At 44.6% G+C, this 21,622-nt stretch overlaps 1 protein-coding gene across 5 annotated transcripts in view; it reads left to right on the plus strand.

The window, feature by feature from the left end:
- Positions 1-10,963: 10,963 nt before the first annotated feature.
- Positions 10,964-21,622, plus strand: part of LOC139053226 (zinc finger protein 182-like) — a 54,905-nt gene continuing 44,246 nt past the window's right edge. For 2 of the 5 annotated variants that reach the window (XM_070530319.1, XM_070530315.1), the window contains exons 1-2: positions 10,964-11,102; positions 11,606-11,712. The gene's annotated coding sequence lies outside the window, so the exon portion shown is untranslated. The other 3 variants (XM_070530316.1, XM_070530317.1, XM_070530318.1) reach the window with 3 other exon arrangements.

The following is a 21,622-nucleotide window of genomic DNA, read 5'->3' on the forward strand; positions in this document are numbered from 1 at the left end:
AGTCTTCAATATTTGAAGGCACGAAAACGTGTGCTGGCAAGATGATGACGATGCCGGTATCGCCACGGCGATAAGACCTAGCGTGTGCAGGTCGTGGAAGGCTAGATTATGTTCTCCCAAGACAGTCGCCAGTTGCAGCAGTGTCTCTCTTACACTTTCGGCTTCGATGCGCTCAAGAAGTTTCATTATCAGCTTGCACTCAATTTCAACGCTTTCGATGTCGCATGCATAGTGCTCAGTGGAAGGCTTCAGTAAGATGTCCATAAAATTCTCACTCCGTGGGTGGAGGTTGCTAACTCCGCGGTGTACATCATCGTTTTCCGTGAATCGCCTAGTCAGCTCCGCAATCACGTGATCCAAAACGGGCAGAAAAACTCTGACTCTGAATGTAATTCCTTTGAATTTTGAGACTATTCTTCAATGACATGTCCTTCACTCAATACATACTGTTGTAGTTGTAGCGGAAGGCGCTTCATTCTCTGCTTTTTTTCTTTGAGACACCCTATTCTCAGAAACACTGCCGGTTTGCCCCCAGAGTGTGTCGAAGGCGTTCGGCGAAATTCTCATTTCGGAGAACTCGTCAATGGCTGCGCGTACGATGAGGCATGCCTGACTAAAATTGCAATCTCTACTTTTCAATAGGTCCGAAGGAACCTTAAGGCGGCCGAGTACCTCGGTAAATAGGCTTAAATGGAAGAGAAACGACAAGTTCATTTGCTCAAGCAGACCCTTAGCTTCCGTTGCTCGCCTGCTGTTTGTAGCGATGACTTCGGCGAGGCGTACAAGGATAGCAGGAAAGCTTTTCATTGTTGCTGTGCAAGCCACTATCTGGCAGACCTATTGTGTATCGCTGAGATGCTGCAGCTCTCTCACTGACAAAGACTGAATTGCAGATCCACTCAGGAAAACATAGAGGCATTCTAAAGGAGAAAAAATATCTCACCGGTTTTCTCACCTTGCAGACATCCGGTTGTTCATGCAGTGGACGTACACTGCCTGCGGCAATTCCTGCCTGAACAGGGCCTGGACGCTGCTTGAGATACCCCTCATGACACTCACACCATCATGTGTTCGAGCACGGCCGCTCGATCCAAAAGCACAAGGTGCAGCCCGCTGCGTTGCGGCTGAACGGCGTCTCGGGCCTAGTTCTCCGTGCGCCCGCTGCGGCGCCACCGCTCGGGGATGGCTGCTGACAGAGGGCGCCTTCACAGCTGCGTCGGCACGCGCGATCTCCACTCCAGTCAAGGCGTAAATAATGCGTTTTATTTTTGGAAATTGCAGACAAAATCTTTTAAGTCGTCATTGGAAATGCTGATTACGCCACAAACGCCAACAGATTGTCACAGGGGCGGAAACCTGTTCTAGAATACGCCTGAACGCTATCCGTGACGGTAGCCCGTACGATGCACGACTGGGTGGTGCACTTCCATCGAGAGGTTCTGCTTGAAGCAATCTATCAGTACTTTTATTCACTTCTCGTGAACACGTTCGCAAAGTAAACTTTACATAGGGAGAACTTGTACAGAGTTTCGCAAGTAAAACGCTTATTTATTTATTTATTTATTTATTTATTTATTTATTTGTACTTACTGCAGCCCCATAGGAGGGCTATTGCAGGAGTGGGCAAAAACAGTGTTGAACAAAAATAAAGTGAAATCAACATTGACTCTTACAACATCTTTAGAATCATTTACAAAATCTTACAAATTGTTTTCAACGATTCATAAAAAGCAACGACACAGCAATACGCACAGATAAAGTATAAACTAAACCTGATTTAAATAGTTACATATACTGGTTTTTATAGACAGCAATTTCAAATTCGTTTATCGGGAGTGAACGAACGCAGCCAGGCAAGGAATTCCATACTTCTATTGTGCGGGGAAAGAAACTGTACTTGAAGGTATTTGTACGGGCACGGAGAGGGTTAAGATTAAGCTCGTGGAAATTACGCGTGCAAGAAGGCTTGGTGAAAGATATGCAAGCTGTGTTTGAAGTGTGGTATGACTTGTTAATTATGTTGTGCAAAAATTTTAATGATTCCACATCATGACGTTCTGAAAGTAATGTTCGATTCAGCGTTGGGAGGGCGGACGACGGTGAAAAATAGCGGTCATACCGATGTAAAATGAAACGGACGGCTTTTTTCTGAACTGCTTCTAGTTTGATTATGTTGTTTTGGTTATGTGGTGACCAGACTGTTGCGGCCTAATCGATAATGGGGCGAACAAGAGTTTTATACATTAGAAGTTTTGTTGCTTTCGGAGCCTTTTGCATAGTACGACGTAGGTATCCAAGCTGTTTTAGGGCCTTTGAACATGTTTGGTCAATGTGTGTAGTCCATGAGAGATTGTGAGTAAATGTTACGCCAAGGTATTTGTATTGTCGAACTCTGGTTAAAGGAGACCCATTCAATGAATATGTCGCAATTACAGGTGCTGCTCTTTTCGTGAAGGACAAAACAACCGTTTTTTAAAAATTAATGTTCATTTTCCATTTTTCACACCAAGCACTGAAAGAGATAAAGGAATCGTTTAATCGCTGAAAGCTATTCGGGGAATCAATCACGTCGTATAAGACGCAATCGTCAGCATAAAGACGAATATTAGAGGAAACATGTTTTGGGAGGTCATTGACATAAAATAAAAACAATAAAGGACCCAGGACGGATCCTTGAGGAACCCCGGAGCCTACTTCAAGTATGGATGACCTTGCAGAACTAAAGTCGACGTATTGGGACCGGTTAGAAAGGAAACTAGCGATCCAATTGACCAGGTGGGAATTTTTTAGTATTGCATTTAATTTTTGCAAGAGGTGAGAATGAAGTAATGAATCGAAAGCTTTAGAAAAATCAATGAAGATAGCATCAATCTGTTTACCGAGATCCAACTGATAAGCGATGTCATGGGTGAAGTCGGTTAACTGCGTGATAGTACTGAAACCACGTCTAAAGCCGTGCTGAACATTAGTTAGAATGGTGTTGGACTCCAGAAAATCTATTATGTGTTTGTAAATAATAAGTTCCAGCATTTTGCACGATTGGGAAGTTAAAGAAATGGGTCTGTAATTCGTTATATCTGTCTTCCTGCCTGTTTTATACAAGGGTATTACTCTTGCAAGTTTCCACGATGAAGGAACGATTCCTGTATCTAGAGACTTATTGAATATAATTTCAAGATAGCGTGATGTCCATTGTGAATAGCGAAGTAAAAAGGAATTAGGAATACCGTCGGAGCCACTAGACTTTTTTGTGTCTAAATTGCAAGTAATCATCAGTAGATTGTTTCTCATGAAAACGAAGCATATTGACTGATGCTAGAGGTTATCTAAGGAGTGGGCCCCTTTTAACGAAGCTTCAAAAGGCCTCTGCTTCGAACATGCTCATACCCTTTATTTGAGCACGTACGCTTTCCATAAAACACATTTCCGCAGGATACTTTCATTGTAGGCAGGTTTTTTTTTTCTCTGAAGGACCCGCGGAAGTAGAGAGGAACCAAGACCTCGAGGATCACAACACACGAGACTGACGTAGTGGCCGCGTCGCGGTAGAAGCTTGTCCTCCCTGCGTGGAGGGAACCTAACCGATTCTGCAGGCATTTTTAATAAAGTTGTTCTCTCTCTCTCTGAAGTGGCCACTTGGTTGCTGATAAAAATGATAAAAACTTTGTCTCCTTTTTCCGCTCTTTGTAACACCTGAACAAAGAACTGAATTTCGTTGTTGTTTTCACAAACTAAGAGCCGGTTTTTCATTTCTTCCCGTTCGGACTGCAATTTTTTTGAACTCATCTCCTTGACGGGCAACTTTTTTTTTACAATCTCATGACTGCTTTCTTTGACTTTTCTAGGACGTCCACAATATCTAATGTAGTTTGGCAGGCCTGGTCAACAAGAAAAATACGTTCAGAGCATGATTATAAGGCAGTCTCTGGAACTAGAGCTTCCACCTCGTCGCTGAGAAACTGCAAGGCACTTTCGATGTTGGGGCTTTTTCCTGAGGTTCCGCAGTTATCGCTTGCCTCAACTACTGTGTTATCAGTAAAGTTTCTTCGATGGCATCTTCTGGGCTGCACATTATCTTTTTGCAGGTACTGTGGATATTTGCAAAACACGGTCGGTACCGCATTCGGAAGCAAGAGCCTAAGTTTCGTGTTCTTTTTATAGTTACTTTCTTTAAAGTGCAGGGAACATGCCAGAGACCTATCGCTCGGTTCCCACTTGCTTCCTTTTCCCGACACTCCTTGACGAGAGATATTTTTTAGCCACGCTTCTCGACGCTCCAAGTGACGCTCCAAGTTGCGCGGCATCGCGCCAAATGAACGAGGCTGGCTACGGCACACACGCACGCCGAAGAGCCTTAGCAAAGCACAGCAAGCACAGGCAAACTTGCTCGCATACACGCACAAGAAAAAGCACGATATTAATGCATATCGCACGAGGCAAACACGTTCTGACGTGAACCGACTTGCTCACACACACGCACGCGAAAAAGCACGAGATTAGTGCATAGAGCACGAGACAAACACGTTCTGACGCGAGAACCAACGCCCGCTTAGACCCGGCGCGAAGTCGCGAAAGCATCCCCGAGCAGTGGCGCCCTCACCAAGAAAAGCGGTCGCAACTGTAAACTCGGCCGAGACGCGTCCGCCTATTGTCCGCGGCGCGACGTAGCTGGCTGCACCTTGCTTTGCATCGAGCGGCCGTGGTTCGAGCAATGCACAGACGAGTATCTATGCCACAGCAATTCAACGTTTCCTTTACGTAGCCCAGGAGTGACTTTGCATCCAAGTGGTCAGCGTTGCCGAATCCAAGAAACCGCTCAAAGATAGCCCCATTTGCGTAGTACCTTAGTACAACTGATAATTGTTGCGTCTTGCTTAGTTCCTTGGATTCATGGACAATAAGTACAAAGTACTTGAAGCTTTTCATCTCTTCCTTTTTACTTGCTAACGTGGTGTGGCTCAGAATTTCGAGGATATCTGATCGTGTATCGAGTGACGAACGTACTTCGCATTCGCTGCTCCACCACTGTTTCTTTCCCACAATGTCTTCATATTTCCCAAACAACATCAAGAGCTCAATAATGTTTCCCTTGCTTCCACTTGTGGCACTTTCATCGTAGTATCTCTGAGGGATTCCCTGAACGGCGGTGAATCGCAAAATATTTGCGACTCTTGCTATGTAGAGGCGATATTCCTGCGCTGCTCTGCTGGGCAAGTGCCTGCAACATCACTGTGAATAACTCATAAACGGCAAAAAAGATTTTAGAAGTATCTCCATTTGCAATTTCTGATATCACATGCACTCTAATAAAACAGGTTAATGTTTAATACTAAACTCCACCAGCATACAAATAATTAGCATACACAATACGATTTCAGCATAAGTTTCTTTTTTTTATCTCGTCTGATTTTGTTCCAGTTTCATGTCACCTGCCAACCTGCGAACTATAAACTTTAGAGAAAATTCTGCGGACACAAAACTGGAAGTGAGAAAAATAGCCCAATTTTTTTTACAGCTCGCCATTAGCATGCACCTTTTCAGGCATACATGTGCACCTTATTAAAAATGAATTACCTTTAGATGCAGCACACAAACAACAACAAACTTGGAAGAATGCACAGACAAGCTACACACAATTTTTAGGTCACAGTAACTTTTTCGTTGACATTATCTGAACACACTTACTCATGGGAGGTACCACTGTGGTTTTCACCATCAAAAGACCTCCAAGAATATGGTCAAAGGCTGTGCAGCAATGCTTTTTAATGAAAGCAATTTACTCTTAGTAAGCTAAAGTTGCAAAGACAGCTGTACAAAGACCTAAAATCAATGGCTGTATGACTAAAAGTGTAGGCATATAAACATGAAAGAATGTAGAATGTACATGCAAACACAACATGTAATGTATAAGTATTGTCCTTCGGCCATTATGTTAAACTTGACCGGAACAAACTGGGTGCTATATTTAAAGATAAAGTCCTGGAATAAATTTCGGTTTTGCATTGTCTGGCAGTCCAAAGTTCAGATTCTACCTGCTAATAGTCAAACTCATTTTGGAACAACAATTCAATTCCACTTTGGCTTTACCCTAGGCACTGGCGAGGCAGAAAGAGGGAAGTGAACTATTTCATTATCTGTTAGACATGATATTAAGTGCCTGCGCAATTGGGACTTGTCAAAAGTTGCCGTGCATGGGTCGATGCCAGATGCAATGGTAAATACATTGGCAATAGCAAAACCAAAGCAGTCGCAGAGCATCGGCACTCAACTGTTCTCGGATAAGAACACGCTTGCGAGGACGATTTACGAGATTAGACGTCCGCATGCCGTGTTTGAGAAGAAAACGACGACGGACGCCGCTGTGCCGTGTGTGTTCCATATATCAAAGATTCGCCGTTCGCTTCCCGTACCATTCTCTCCGTTAGCGCTTTATATTTGTTTAATTAAGTCCTGTTTCATTTCGGAAGTCTACCGAAAACTAAGCCTGTAATCAGTGCATTTGCAGCGGTACACATATAAGCCTATTGGTCGAATGTGTAGTTGCTTTATTCCTTATTTCTATGGGCACGAGTGCCGACGAGGAATGCGGCCCATTTCGTTTTGTGGATTAGCCATAGGGTTCATATACGCATTCCTTGTATCAATGCTAGCGAATATAAATTTGCCTTCATAACTTATTTGAAAGCATATATAGTTGTTTAATTGTTTATGTCAGACTCATTTAACTTCCCTCTGTCTCTAGCCAATGCCTCCTTTACTACAGGTTTTCCCGCTCAATTTAATCCAAGCGCCAGTCAATTTAATCCGAGCGCCAGTCAATTTAATCTAAGTGCCAGTCAATTTAATCCAAGTGCCAGTGATTTTATTCCGAGCGCCACTCAATTTAATCCAAACACCACTCAATTTAATCCGAACGCCAGCCGAAATAATCCAAACGCCAGTGAATTTAATCCAGACACAACGTAATTCAAGCTAACAAAAGCATATCCATAAGTGAAACCGTTAGCATAACCATAGGCTAAATCATAAAGCGTAACCATAAGCTAAACCATAAGCATCAGCGAACCTTTTCCCTTCGAGATATCCAGGCTTAACCTTAGCTAAGCCCCAGCCAATTTTTTTTATTTTCTACTTCGTTATGAGAAAGACACAGCAGATGACAATTCTCGAAATTAATTGAGAGGAAACGTCAGCATGAGTACGTCGAGTTAATGGTACACATGCGATTTGGTCATGGCTATCAAACGAAACAATAAAGGTTGATTCGATGATAATCACTAGGCCATCGCCAGGAGGCTTCGGTCGCTATCGAATACGATTCACTATTCTACTGCGGTGTCCGCAGCCTCCAATCAAAGACCTAGTCATCAGTACCGTTAAAACAGTCATGAATACCATTTAATTGCATAACTGATATGGTCGAGTCACTAGTGATCACAAGTGAAATACAATGCGCAGTTCGGGGTTCTTGGTGTTTTGCGCAACATAACGTCACTAGTCGCTAGTGATCACTACAGGTTTTCCCGCTCAATTTAATCCAAGCGCCAGTCAATTTAATCCGAGCGCCAGCCAATTTAATCTAAGCGCCAGTCAATTTAATCCAAGTGCCAGTGATTTTAATCCGAGCGCCACTCAATTTAATCCAAACGCCACTCAATTTAATCCGAACGCCAGCCGAAATAATCCAAACGCCAGTGAATTTAATCCAGACACAACGGAATTCAAGAAGCTTTGGATTTCAAGCCTTCTGAAAATTTGTGAACATATTATGAGTTAACACCTTGAAAATGAAAGAGCGAGGTGATAGATCAGTAGCTATCCCGCCACGGGTCTGACGACAACTTTTGGAGGTTTTGAAGCGAAAAGCTTCAGCCGGCGTGTGCCGGAATTGGCTCCGTAAGCATGTTCGGAGTCAAATTGGCTCCGTAAGCATGTTCGGAGTCGAATTGGCTCCGTAAGCGTGTTCGGAGGCGGCGCAGGTGGCCACTGCCGCGCGCTTGGCGTCATCGTTTGACGTTCGCCGCAAGTGCGTGTTTATCGCAGAGGCCGACTTATAACCGCTTGCCGGAGAATAGACGCGCGCATTCAACATGGAAGGAAAAGAGAGTGATACTACCGAAACAGAAAGCTGTGTTTATGGCTGTACAGAAATCGCAAGACAATGTGCCCAACAATGATGAATAAAGAAGTTTAATAATCCTACATAACTTATGGTATATATCATTGATAAGCAGTTTGCATAACTAAACAAGGCACATATATAGCATAAACATAAGCTAGCTAACCAAAGCATATCCATAAGTGAAACCGTGAGCATAACCATAAGCTAAACCGTAAGCATATCCATAATTTAAGCCATCAGCATATTCATGAGTTAAACCGTAAGCATATCCATAGGCTAAATCATAAAGCATAACCGTAAGCTAAATCATTCGCATCACCGAACCTTTTCCCTTTGAGATATCCAGGCTTAACCTTTGCTAAGCCCCAGCCATTTTTTTTTATTTTCTACTTCGTTATGAGAATGACACAGCAGATGACAATTCTCGAAATTAATTGAGAGGAAACGTCAGCATGACTACGTCGAGTTAATGGTATACATGCGATTTGGTCATGGCTATCAAACGAAGCAATAAAGGTTGATTCGATGATAATCACGAGGCCGAGCTCGCCATGAGGCTTCGGTGGCTAGCGAATACGATTCACTATTCTACTGCCGTATCCGCAGCCTCCAATCGAAGACCTAGTCATCAGTACCGTTAAAACAGTCATGAATACCATTTAATTGCATAACTGATATGGTCGAGTCACTAGTGATCACAAGTGAAATACAATGTGCAGTTCGGGGGTCTTGGTGTTTTGCGCAACGTAACGTCACTAGTCGCTAGTGATCACTAGTGGCACAACATTGTGTCACTAGTGATCACAAATCCTTGTTCACTATCAGGTAGCAATGGTAGCAGACCAAATGCTCACTGATCGTAAATGATCGTAAGTGGGTTATTGTTTGAAAGTTTCATTTGACATGCATAACGCTATGCATCATAAATGTGCAAGAACACCGAACAGAGCTTATCGCTAGTGATCATTAATGGCTCTGCAATGCCAGCTAGCAATGTTGACTCATTAAAACTATCATTTATTGAGACTTTAATTTATACTATTGACGGCGTGCATATATGATGGCTGTGACCATCAAACTACACAAAGTGATTATTTATCACTAGAGTGAATCAATCTTAGAATCTCCTATAGTTAATAAATTATAGTTAGTGAATAGCCGTCTGAATGACATCTCATTTTATATCTATGACGCTATTCAGCATGAAAATTCGAGAACATCGCAATGAGCGCATCACTAGTGATGATAAAAACTCGGCGGTATTAGTTGGCAGTGGTAACGCAAGAATGCTCGTCCTTTTGCAGCTTCATTGATAACTGACGGCACTCACGAGGGAAAGCTGTCTCAGGGATAGTAAAATAGGCGAATAATATTCGCCAGTGACTTAAGAATACGAGTTTATATAGGCATAGTGAGTCACTCGTGTTATGGTATTTCATTGCATGTAAATGACGTTATGTTGCGCGAAACACCAAGAACCCCGAACTGCACATTGTATTTCACTTGTGATCACTAGTGACTCGACCATATCAGTTATGCAATTAAATGGTATTCATGACTGTTTTAACGGTACTGATGACTAGGTCTTTGATTGGAGGCTGCGGATATGGCAGTAGAATAGTGAATCGTATTCGCTAGCCACCGAAGCCTCATGGCGAGCTCGGCCTCGTGATTATCATCGAATCAACCTTTATTGCTTCGTTTGATAGCCATGACGAAATCGCATGTGTACCATTAACTCGACGTACTCATGCTGACGTTTCCTCTCAAATAATTTCGAGAATTGTCATCTGCTGTGTCATTCTCATAACGAAGTAGAAAATAAAAAAAAATGGCTGGGGCTTAGCAAAGGTTAAGCCTGGATATCTCAAAGGGAAAAGGTTCGGTGATGCGAATGATTTAGCTTACGGTTATGCTTTATGATTTAGCCTTTATGCTAAAGGTTTAGTTTATGGTTATGCTTTATGATTTAGCCTATGGATATGCTTACGGTTTAACTTATGAATATGCTGATGGCTTAAATTATGGATATGCTTACGGTTTAGCCTATGGTTATGCTCACGGTTTCACTTATGGATATGCTTTGGTTAGCTTATGTTTATGCTATATATGTGCCTTGTTTAGTTATGCAAATTGCTTATCAATGATATATACCATAAGTTATGCAGGATTATTAAACTTCTTTATTCATCATTGTTGGGCACATTGTCTTGCGATTTCTGTACAGCCATAAACACAGCTTTCTGTATCGGTAGTATCACTCTCTTTTCCTTCCATGTTGAATGCGCACGTCTATTCTCCGGCAAGCGGTTATAAGTCGGCCTCTGCGATAAACACGCACTTGCGGCGAACGTCAAACGATGACGCCAAGCGCGCGGCAGTGGCCACCTGCGCCGCCTCCGAACACGCTTACGGAGCCAATTCGACTCCGAACATGCTTACGGAGCCAATTTGACTCCGAACATGCTTACGGAGCCAATTCCGACATACGCCGGCTGAAGCTTTTCGCTTCAAAACCTCCAAAAGTTGTCGTCAGTCCCGTGGCAGGATAGCTACTGATCTATCACCTCGCTCTTTCATTTTCAAGGTGTTAACTCATAATATGTTCACAAATTTTCAGAAGGCTTGAAATCCAAAAGTTCTTGAATTCCGTTGTGTCTGGATTAAATTCACTGGCGTTTGGATTATTTCGTTGCACAGCCGCCCACCGCGTACCAGACGAACAGGTTATAAAAGCGCCACCTACGGCCATCGGTTGAACGAAAGTGTGGGCAAGCTGCTCCCAAAGAAGTGGGACATCTGTGCAGGCCTGCAGTTCCAGTAGGTCGTGGGTACAACCACTCCCATTGCAGCTCCCGTAGACACTAGCGCGAGAGTTCCCTCTAGGAATTTTTGTAAGAAACACTATGGGCTTATGCACGTGGTGAGCGGGCAGGTAAACAAACTTCCCTGCTGCTGTCGCTTACGACCACCTCCAAAGGTAAACATGGATGAGTGCACGAATCAGCTCATTATACCTACGTCCGTTGCTTTCTTTGTTTATTGTGTAGCGGCACGCTTGTACACACAAAGAAGAAAAGGAGCGGGTGAACAGGATTTTGTTTTTGCTGTAGCGGCCTCGCTCCATCCACTCCTTTAGTGCCGAGCCTTCTAAATAGACGTCTCCCGCCTTGTAACAATATGTCATGCGCGTAACTTTGCATCCGAGGTCGACATTGTAGTAACACAAATACGGTATGTGACACAGGTAGTCTGTCTGCCTTAATCTTGTCTGCTGTTTTTAGGACATCTATAACGCGCTACCCGGACGAACGCTACGCATTCGAGAGTTTACAGCTAAAAGAACATTTTTCCTTGTTGCGCGAGGAGCACATTTTTTCGCTTTGCAACAGTTACGCGGTGAAGTGCTCAAGGCACATATCCCAGGATGGTTGTACCGTCATTTGTCTAATTTGTTTTACTGTGCTACTGCTGTCGTTACAGCTTCTTCTGATGTTAGTTGGGCCCGTCAAGGTCTAGCCTAACTCTGCACCGTTGACAACAATTAGCTGCAAGCGCTGATTGCTGGTGGTTGCTCAGTCTATAATCTGGTATGTATATTCTCTTGCTCAAGGCATGCTGATGCTTCTCTTACTTGAGCTGCTCCGGTAAAGGAAGATTGAATTAAATGTCGTTTGAGTGATGCGTGACACTCTATCACTGTTGTGCTATACAGGTGGCAAGGCATTTTCAGATCTAGGCCAGTAAGGCCGGCCAGTTACCTGTTAAAAATTCCCAAAATGCATTAAATGCGCATATAAACTTGTCTAGGCCAGAACTCTTATGATACTGTGGTGCCCTTCGTGCCTGATGTCATCACAAAAGAAACAATAGATGAATCCAGAAAATTTGTGCCCAGCTGCCCCGAGACAATAAATCATACAGAGATAATTGTGTTGCAAACTGCGACTATACGTCCGCAGCTGTGAGTAATTTTCTTGTGGGAATATTGTTACTTTTCAAGGTCTTTTGAGGCAGGTGCACTATCACTTGGCAGTTGCATCCTCAATGTCTGACTCATTGTCATAAGACTGTGCCTATCTGTACAATGCAGTTGCTGCGCCACAAGCGATGCCTGCGAGTAATGGCAAAAGTGTTAGTATAGATCAGGTCTTGTACATGGGAAATGTCAGTTGGACAAAACAATCGCTTAAATTTTTTCAGCATCACAAATAGTTCTGCAAGGCTGCAGTTATGCTTAGATGTCTCGGTGTTTGTCTGAGTTGTGATCGGCAACCGTCCTTATGGTGGTATATTATTGAAACTTTGCCACTTGCTCTGGGCTTTATGTGTAGCAGTGTGGTGTACTCTGCATTTCATTCTGACATGGACGTGTGGCTGCGACGAAATCTTTTGAAGGGAATTTCTTTGGCTCTTTCGACCATTTTTGTTGTTAGTTGGAGGTGTGTAATGGTTGGTGGTTGGACTCTGCAAGGAAAACATTCGTTCGCTCTTTCTTGTTCTTTTGTTTGTTCACATTCCTATAGGCTATTCGCTTACATTGATAGTCATCATCTATGGTCTCTGCACATTTTCTTCACACAAGTTCATGCTCTAATTTGCCAGCAATCTTACCAACAAGGGTTTAGGGCTTGCACTCTTGCTTGCTAACATTGCACACCTTTGATAAAGTTTTGTCACACCTCCGTTACTACAGGAACCCATTTCTTGAGGAGTTGTACGTCATTGCTCATGACTTACAAGAGGGTTGAGTATTGTCATTCCCTCTCATGGCACATTGTATCGTGGCAGATGTGTTAAACATAAATATAATTATGGGGTTGTATGTGTCAACGCTACACTCAAATTATGAAGCATGCCATAATGGCAGACTACGGATTTTGACACCTTTGTGTCCTTTAAAGGGTCGCTGAAACGGTTCAGGATCCGCTCTGGTTTCTTAGTGGCTATGCTGTTGGGCTGCTGCACATGAGGTCCTGGGATTGAATCCTGGCCACATTTTAATGGGATCGAAATTCGAAAACACCCATGTTTTAGGTGCATGTTAAAGAACCCCAGGTGTTCCATATTTTCGAAGTTACCCACTGCAGTGTGCCTTGTAATCAGATCTAGGTGTTGGCTCGTAAAAACACAGTTTAATTTTTTTTCAATGGTTCAAAAAAGTTTTGTAGACGCGTAGGGTACAGTAAATATTCGTACCACAATTTGTGTGAAGCATCTCATATTAAGAGAGCTAGAGACAATTACAAGTTACCCTCCTCCATAGCCATGCATTTTCTCCTAAACCCATTTGCCGAGTGATCGGGATTAAGCTCCACCTCCACTGGCTTTGCCTCATGATGGGATGTCGTGTTGTCTACTTGTGGTTGTCTTGGAGCCAGTGTGCGAAGCAGTGTACGTTGTGAGCATTCTGTAGCAGCACCAAGTGTGTCCGATATTCCAGTAAGCACAGGTGAGCTGGATGCTTTGACGGGTGGGTGGAGGCCTAAACTAAAGCCCCTCCCCATACTACTGTTGCTGTAATGGAGTTTTAGCCTAGACGTATGTGAGCGGCCTGATCGGTCTACGTGGTCCAAGCAACTGGTGGTGCAGAGGTTAACCAGCGAAACGAAGAGCTAATATAGTTGTAACCAAGCCTAAACAATTTTAAACGTTTAGAAAGACATGTTCATGGCTAAGTTCCTATCAAAAATTTACACCGGCAGGAAAATACAATGCACTTGTTTACTGCTATATTAGTTCTGTGGTTGAGCAGTCTGCCACCAAGTGGCTGCACCATGCAGGGCGTTCACATTTGCGCTTCCACTCATCCCATAAAACACCCAGGCCCAGTCCGCTTGTGCTTGGGTTTACTTGAAAGGTTGCACATGCGAGACACTGTTGAGGTATATGGTAATCCTTCAGTGTGGCGTGACGGCCGCAAATGCGCAAATCCTGGTGCCGATTGGATACCGACGAGCGCTGCAGCCACTTTGCTCACATGTTTGCCTTGCCGAGGAACATGATATTGCAGCTTGACATGTTGCCAATCGCTAGGTTTGCAGCCCACAGTCCAAGGGCAATCTGTATTGCTCGCGGAAACACAGATCGAGACCAATAACGACTGCGCCGCTCACGTCATAATGGGGCATGTTGTAACACAAGCAGACAACATTTATTGTATGCTGGAAGTGCTTATGTATAGCGATAAATTGTCCTTGTGCATTCTCTTTCTGGTACTTTCTTTTTTGTAGAAACAACTTAACTTACATTTCAACTATTACAAACCACATTTGTTCACCGTAAAGTTGGGAAAAGTATCGATAATGCGCCCTGAGCAGCGAATCGGACAGCTCGCCCTACTGACGTCATGTGGTCACCTCAAGTCACTTGGCCAGGGGAGGTTGAAAACTCGGAGGAGTGGCGTGCTGCGATTGGTAGTGATGTACAATCACGCTCAGAATGAGCTACAACACAAAAGCGCATGGCGAAGCGTCGCGTGTTGTAGATTATACTGAGCGTGATAGTACGCTTTTAAAACCTTATAATAAATTACCCGCTTTTTGTCACCTAATTATCACAAGTGCCAACTCTAACAACTCAGTACATTTCTACAAAATTGTCAAAATTCTTTCAGGGTCTCTTTAACGTGCACTTATACCTAAATGCAGAAGCGTTTTTGCATTTCACTCTGGTTGAAATGCGGCTGCTGCAGTCAGGATTGAACCTGCGACCTTGACTATAGCCGCAAAGCTGCCGCTGTGAGCACAGAAGGGTCGATTTCACATGCTGCTTCTTCTGTTTTGTTGCCTAGACCCTACGGTGATGTAATGAAGCTTGGCGTGTACGCACCCCACGCCAGTTGTCCACTTGGCAAATTTGCGTGTTGTCTATATTTCAGATATAGCAGAAATTTAATGTATTGCACCTTTAGTTTGAGAGCATGTGGTCTTTTTTTGTTTCTTATGTCACCTTTTCCCTCTCCCACCTTCCTCTCCCCACTCTGTATGGAAAGTGGGAGGGGCAAGACTGTTTACTCATTTCACAACTGCGTAGGTTCTACCCATCCTCTGCATTCTGTATTATCTCCCCTCGAGACTAGCACATTAATAGAAGAGTAAAAAGCGCTGCAGTTTCTGCAATGATTTTGGGGGGGGCTCACGGATAACTACAGCTGTCAAGAGGCTTATCTGGTGACTACCCTGAGGGTCTTTGGCAAATGCAGCAGGATGGAAAAAAATGAAACGAGCCTCTTGCATCACCTTTCCTCTCTACCTCACTCCTGCCATGTACATGCACACTTTTATCCACTGCCTGAAGCGGCTTGTAAGGCAGTAGCAGCAGTAAAAAATTCGAACAAACATGCAAGGAAAGATTACGTTTAAGAATCCATATAAAATGACATGTTATCATAGCATGTTAGACACAACCATCAGTTATGTCTTCTGGATGGTGTTTTCATACTGTGCTTGACATTTCCATTGCTAAGTTCCCTTTAAACGAACAGTGTTAAGGCAGGGTGGAAAGGTTACCTATGAGACTTTGAATGTGCCACCATTTCCGCGCAGTGCATCTCGCAAAGCCACGGAGGGCATCGCAGCTTGGCGCAAGAGGCGCCAGCTGCATTGCATCTGCACCACTCATAATGGTACTTCATATGGATCCGGAGAGAGATAGAGAGTATGAAAGAAAAAGGGCTATAAGTGAAAGGTGAAGTGGCGCCTTAACACCCCCCTTTCTGCCATTTCTCTCTCTAGGTAAGCGCGGAAACAATGTGGAAAATTTGCTGTAGAAGCAGTACAAAGCAGCAGACAGCCAATTTGTTAGCCAATGATAGTGCTGAGCACGGAGCAAGAAACATTTAAGAGTGGAAACTCCACTGTTTGCGGCGACCAGAAAAGGTCACAAGCCCGCGGAACCATTTTCAAGCTGGCGGCCTGGATAGAAATTACCACCGTTTCGGTTGCCAGGGCAACCAGCCGAGCGTGTTGCTCCCGTTCAGCTGCGCACGCCTGGCACGGAAGAAGTGGCCAAAGAGCGCACCAAAGCCGCATGCGAGCGCGCTGCATTCTTTTTTTTTCGCTGTGGCTTCTAAGACCCGCCGCATGGCGCCGCAACTGCATACGGTCCCGTTGGCGCATGCAACAATTGTGACCTTATCTGGTCGCCCGCGCTCGCTCGCGCTGACAGGAGTTTCACCTTCGAAATGTCTTACTCCGTGGTGCTGACAGAGTGCAACACTGTGTTGCTTGACACGTAACTGCAAATTTGGAAGACTGGAAGAAGTATGAGCTCGCATTCAATGATATTGTTACAGGGGAAAATGCAAATGAGAAGCTATATGCACGTATATTTACAAAATGAATACGCTGCACTTCACCAAAAGCAACAGCCCGAGCTAGCCTTTAATCATCGTCTTCACACCGCTGGCCTCTTCTGCATCGTAACTACTGGTCCATAGCACTACCCTCGTCGGTAAAAGTGCCAACCCGGTCCAACTAAAGGCCTGGCTTGGAAGCACTGTAGTAGGCCTTGAGCCTACTGACATGCACAACATCACTGGATGATCTAGTAGAGGGTGACATTGAGCTGACGGGAGCAATTTCGTAGATCACTGGTGTCACCTGGTGGAGCATGCGGCAGGACCTTGTCTATCAGGAAAGGAGCTTCTCTGAAAGTCGAGCATGACGAGAGGGTTACCGCAGGAACATGTGCACACCAAGGAAAAATTGTCTGTTACAGTGGCAGGCATTGTAGAGTTGCTGCTGAGTGGCTTGCGATGCCGTCAGTCGACCACGGGCAAGTTGGCAAGCTTGGTAGGCCAAGGCGATGGCACTGCGCATACTCGCCTGTCGAGGAGGTTCAGAGAGAAATGTAGTATCCAGGGGCAAGGTTGGGTTGCGACCCTACAATAAATAGAAAAATTGTGGCAGCGAGAAGAATTATAGGCAAATGTAAGGAAGGGCAACGTCCCAAGCATAGCAGTTCTTCAAAACGTACATGGACAGCATATCTGTGAGAGTACGGTTCAACCGCTTCGTCGGTCTATTGGTTTGAGGATGATGTGAGGTGGTCAGCTTGTGTTGTGTGGAGCAGGAACGCAAGATGTCGGTGATAATTTTTGACAAAAAGTTGTGACCACTATCAGTAAAAATCTGTCACGGGGCGCCGTGGAGCAAGGTAATGTCATAGAAGAAAAAGTGCAACGTCAGTGGCCCAACTCGTCAGGAGAGCCCGTGTGATTGGCGCCACCCTTAGTAGGTGGCGTAATCATTTGCAACGGCTACCCATTTGTTTCTAGTGGATGGCGTGGTAAAAGGGCTGAGGAGCTCTAATCTAGCATGGAAGAATTGTTCTGCAGGGACGGTGATCAGCATGTAGCGCCTGTGGCTCTTTCTGGTGCTGGCAGAAATCACAGGCAGCAACATGTTATCGGATGAGCTGAGCGACACCAGACCAGAATAAGCGGTGGCGGATGGGGTTGTACCTGAGAGATACCCCAAGGTGTCCTGCAGTAGATTCATCATAGAACTCAAAGAGCAGAGTGCGTTGTAGAAGTTTGGGCACGACAAGAAGATATAATCAGACCCGCCATGGTAGAAGTTCCCTCGTTAGAGAATGCCAACCTGGAGGACATATCGGCGAAGAGAGGGATTGTTAGGTGAAGAGTGCAGATGCTCAATGATTGCTCGAAGTTATAGGTCTCAGTACTGCTCAACGGCATTGTTAGGGAAGGCAGACACAGAGAAAATGCCATTGGCGGTGTGACAGACAGTGTCATCAGGCTCGTTGACTGGGTAACGAGACAGGCAATCAGTGTTCTTGTGGAGACAGCCAGATTTGTAAATGACAGAATACGAATGTCCTTGTCAGCGTCACGCCCAGTGAGGAAGTAGACCTGTAGGGTCTTTCTGTGAGCACAACCAGCAATGTCCGTTCTGGTGTGTGATGACTGAAAAGGGTTGGCCATATAATTATAGGCATAGCTTTGCAACTGCCCAAACTAGTGCCAGATACTCGAGCTCAATGATGGAATGGTCATGCTTGAAGGTTGGAAGGTGTCTGCTGGCATAAGTGGTAATATGGTCGTTGCTGTGCTGGCGTTGTGCCAGTACTGCACTGATTCCGGGGGCTGCTGGCATAGGTATGGACTTAGGTAGGTGCAGAAGGATCGCGCCTTTCCCTGTAAGTTCTCGAAAATGACGCCGTCATCAATCAGTGGTCTCTTTGTGATGCTCAGGAGAGGGTGACATTGTTATCTTGAAATGAGCTGTCATTTCTGGGTGCTTGAAAAGCTGAAGATCTCGAGCCTGACTGCCTGTTCTACTACTCAGGCAACGCTGATTGAGCTTCCTTGAGTGAACGATGAGACGTGATCAGCGCCCATGATAGCCACATGTCCGCCGGTGAAGCATCTTTTTTCTGAGGGATTGTCAGGCACAACACCCCTGCCACCAGACGGCGCATCAGGACGTTGAGTTGTTCGATGCAGCTCGGCTGGCTTGATGCTTGCATTTCTCAAAGCCATTGGGATGCAGGTTCCAAGAATTAAGATCTTCTGGCCAAAGGCATCCTAATAGGTGGGCTCTGACTTGACTGTATAGATGCAAGATGACAAGCTCCACGGAACGACCTTTGTCAGCCCTGCACAATGCCGCAAGCGCCACATGCAGGCCACTCATTGCCAGCCTGTACAAGTTGAAATAATCTGACAACCCCCTATCTGAAGGGAAACCATGAAACACACGGTTCACATTAATCTGGACAAGCACGAGGAAACTTTCAACTATGTCTCCGTGCAAATAGGCACAAACGAAGTTTATGTAATGAAGCTAAGTAATCATGAATTAGAGCTTCCACAGATCAGGAAGACGAAGGGAGAACTGACTTTGATTGATTGATATCTGTAACACTTGGTACAAGATAGCTACATGATCATGACATGATGCCAAATTGCGAAATAAACAAATGTGTAAACCATCTACAAGCCTTATCACTTAAAAATTGGCTCAGAAGGCCTGATTTATTTTGCCTTTCTTCTAGTTCACTTTTAATTGTGCTACTGTAAGGCTACGCCCTACCCGAACAGGTGGCCATATTTATGTGACGTACCTTTGGATAATATGATGCAGTGTGATTAGAATAAATCACCAATTCTGACCTGTAAAAAAAGAACTTCCAACAAATCATGCAAACTATCGAAAGCAAGTTACAAGCAATTACACTGAGGCCTTTTATCTTCACTGACGCTTTCCTTTCTTGAGTGTTTAATTATCTGATTTTTCAAGGAAGTAATTAAACTAACTAAAGAAAGTCTGCCATACCTTGAGCAGAACAGACCAACAATGTCCTGTGTTTGACAAAAGCTCCTAAAACGTTCAAAATTTAGTATTGTTGAAGAAATTGAAGTTTTTGTGCGCAATCTACAAAACGTGTCTAAAAACACTCCTGCACGTTATGACTTGTATGAACTCCTGCAAAACCATAACTTATCCACTTGCGCAACTTGCGTGTGAGCTTCCAAACTGTATGAATGAGAAGAAAGGGGGTCAACTGAGGGGCCTAGTTCTTATTAATCATATGAGAAGCCAACAAACAGGGAAACCAAGGAAAACATTGAGTAAATACCTATTAATTGAAATTAAGAAAAATAATGGCAATGAAAGTAGATGAAAAAACAACTTGCCACAGGTGGGGAACGATCCCACGTCTTTGCTTTATGCGTGCGATGCTCTAACCAATTGAGCTACTGCGGCATGGTTTCCCCATCCACTTTCTTGGGTATTTATGTGTTACTACGAGAATTAACCTTGGGAGTGTTAGCCAGCACCCCCACTCTCAAGCCTTGTCGGCGGATGTCAAACATCCTTTCTGCCGCAGGCAGCGTAAGTACATGATTTTTCAGGGTGCAGGCACCTGGTCAATAAACCTGCACATGCTACCTGAAGGCATCAATGTTGTCGGATTCAAGACCCTCATTATGTAAGAATGAGAAGAAAGGGGGTTAAGCGATGGGCCCAGTTTTTGTTAATCATACCTTGAGAAGCCAACAAACAGAGACACCAAGGAAACATGTGGGAAAAAAAACTTTTGTTTACTAGTTGAATTAAAGAAATGATAAATTAAAGGCAATGAAAGTGGATGAAAAAACAGCTTGCCGCAGGTGGAGAACAATCCCACGTCTTTGCGTTACACGTGCAATGCTCTAATCCATTCAGCTACCGCGACGCGGTTTCCCCATCCATATACTTGGGCATTCATGTGTTACTACAAGAACTAACCTCTGGAGTGTTCGCCTCTGCCACCACTCGCAAGCTTTGGCAGCGAATCTGGGTCATCCTTTCTACCACACGCAGAAAGGATGTTCCAAACTGTGTGCAACACTAACCTCGTTTGGCTGGCAATTCTACGTGTGTTGTGACATAAACTTTGTTTGTAATTGGAGATCTAACGTGAGCCGAAAATGCTAACCACCTAACAAAATTTTGTGGTATTCCTTATGCTTCTTAAGCATTCATCGTTCAACTAAGCTAATTACAACACGAATCAAAAGAGCAAAACAATTTGCAAACCTGTCTGCCTGATTTCAGATTTCAGACGAGCTGGAGTGCGTGATGCATTTCACGGCTTTTGCAAGTTGCAGTCTTGAAGCAGGCAAAAGCCTCTAATTTCCTGACGCACCTCGTAGCTACAACTTTAGGACAGCAGCCTCCAAGTACTGAGAGAAGATTACATTTACAAACCCACACACGCACTGTTCCCTTAGGTGCTAGGCATTTGCCTTTCTTTGCCCCTGTGAGTGACCGGCTCTTGTAGCAGCCTACAGGATGCTTGCCTTTGTCCCTCTGCTTATGAAGAGACGGCTGCAGTGCTGTTAGGTGACTGTTACTACGTCTGAATCTTCATGAAGCTCTCGTTATTGCAACATGTGTCACGTCGATCTCTGGAAACGCCTAAGCTGGGGATTTACCGTCCTTTGCCTTTTTCACAGTCTCCGGCCGGATCCTGACCTTCGTGCATTTGCCTGTGTGGCCTTGTCGCTTCACATGTTTGGTTCCATGCTCCTTACCCCATCTGCCTTTCTCATCTTGGGCCTATCCCTTTGCTTCACCATCTGCTCTGACGAATGCAAACAGCCATAGGCAACTTTTCCTGGCAGGCTGGCCGAGCTTGCCGCCTACGTACACACTTGGACTAATGGACCCTCCGTTTCTTGCGCAGAAAAAAACGCCGCTGTCTACTGCCTTCCCCTCGCTTCCAGCTACCAGCATGATTGACTCATCACTGTGCTCAGCTGCCTCAAGAATCATTTCATGGTCCTCTGACTGCTGCGCAATAGGGAATGCGCCTATCAGTCTCTGAGCCTCCTCCCATGTTTTTGCCCTGAAAGCTCCCATATTGGAGAAGGGTTCTCCTCGTTCTGTCAGTGCCTGCTCTGGCCTATTCGGCGATCAGTAGGTTACTTGCTCTGGCAGGCTGGCCGAAATTGCCGCCTCCGTACACACCTGGCCGTTCAGTGAA

This window comes from Dermacentor albipictus, unplaced genomic scaffold (assembly GCF_038994185.2).
Source record: "Dermacentor albipictus isolate Rhodes 1998 colony unplaced genomic scaffold, USDA_Dalb.pri_finalv2 scaffold_83, whole genome shotgun sequence".
Classification (NCBI taxonomy): domain Eukaryota; kingdom Metazoa; phylum Arthropoda; class Arachnida; order Ixodida; family Ixodidae; genus Dermacentor; species Dermacentor albipictus.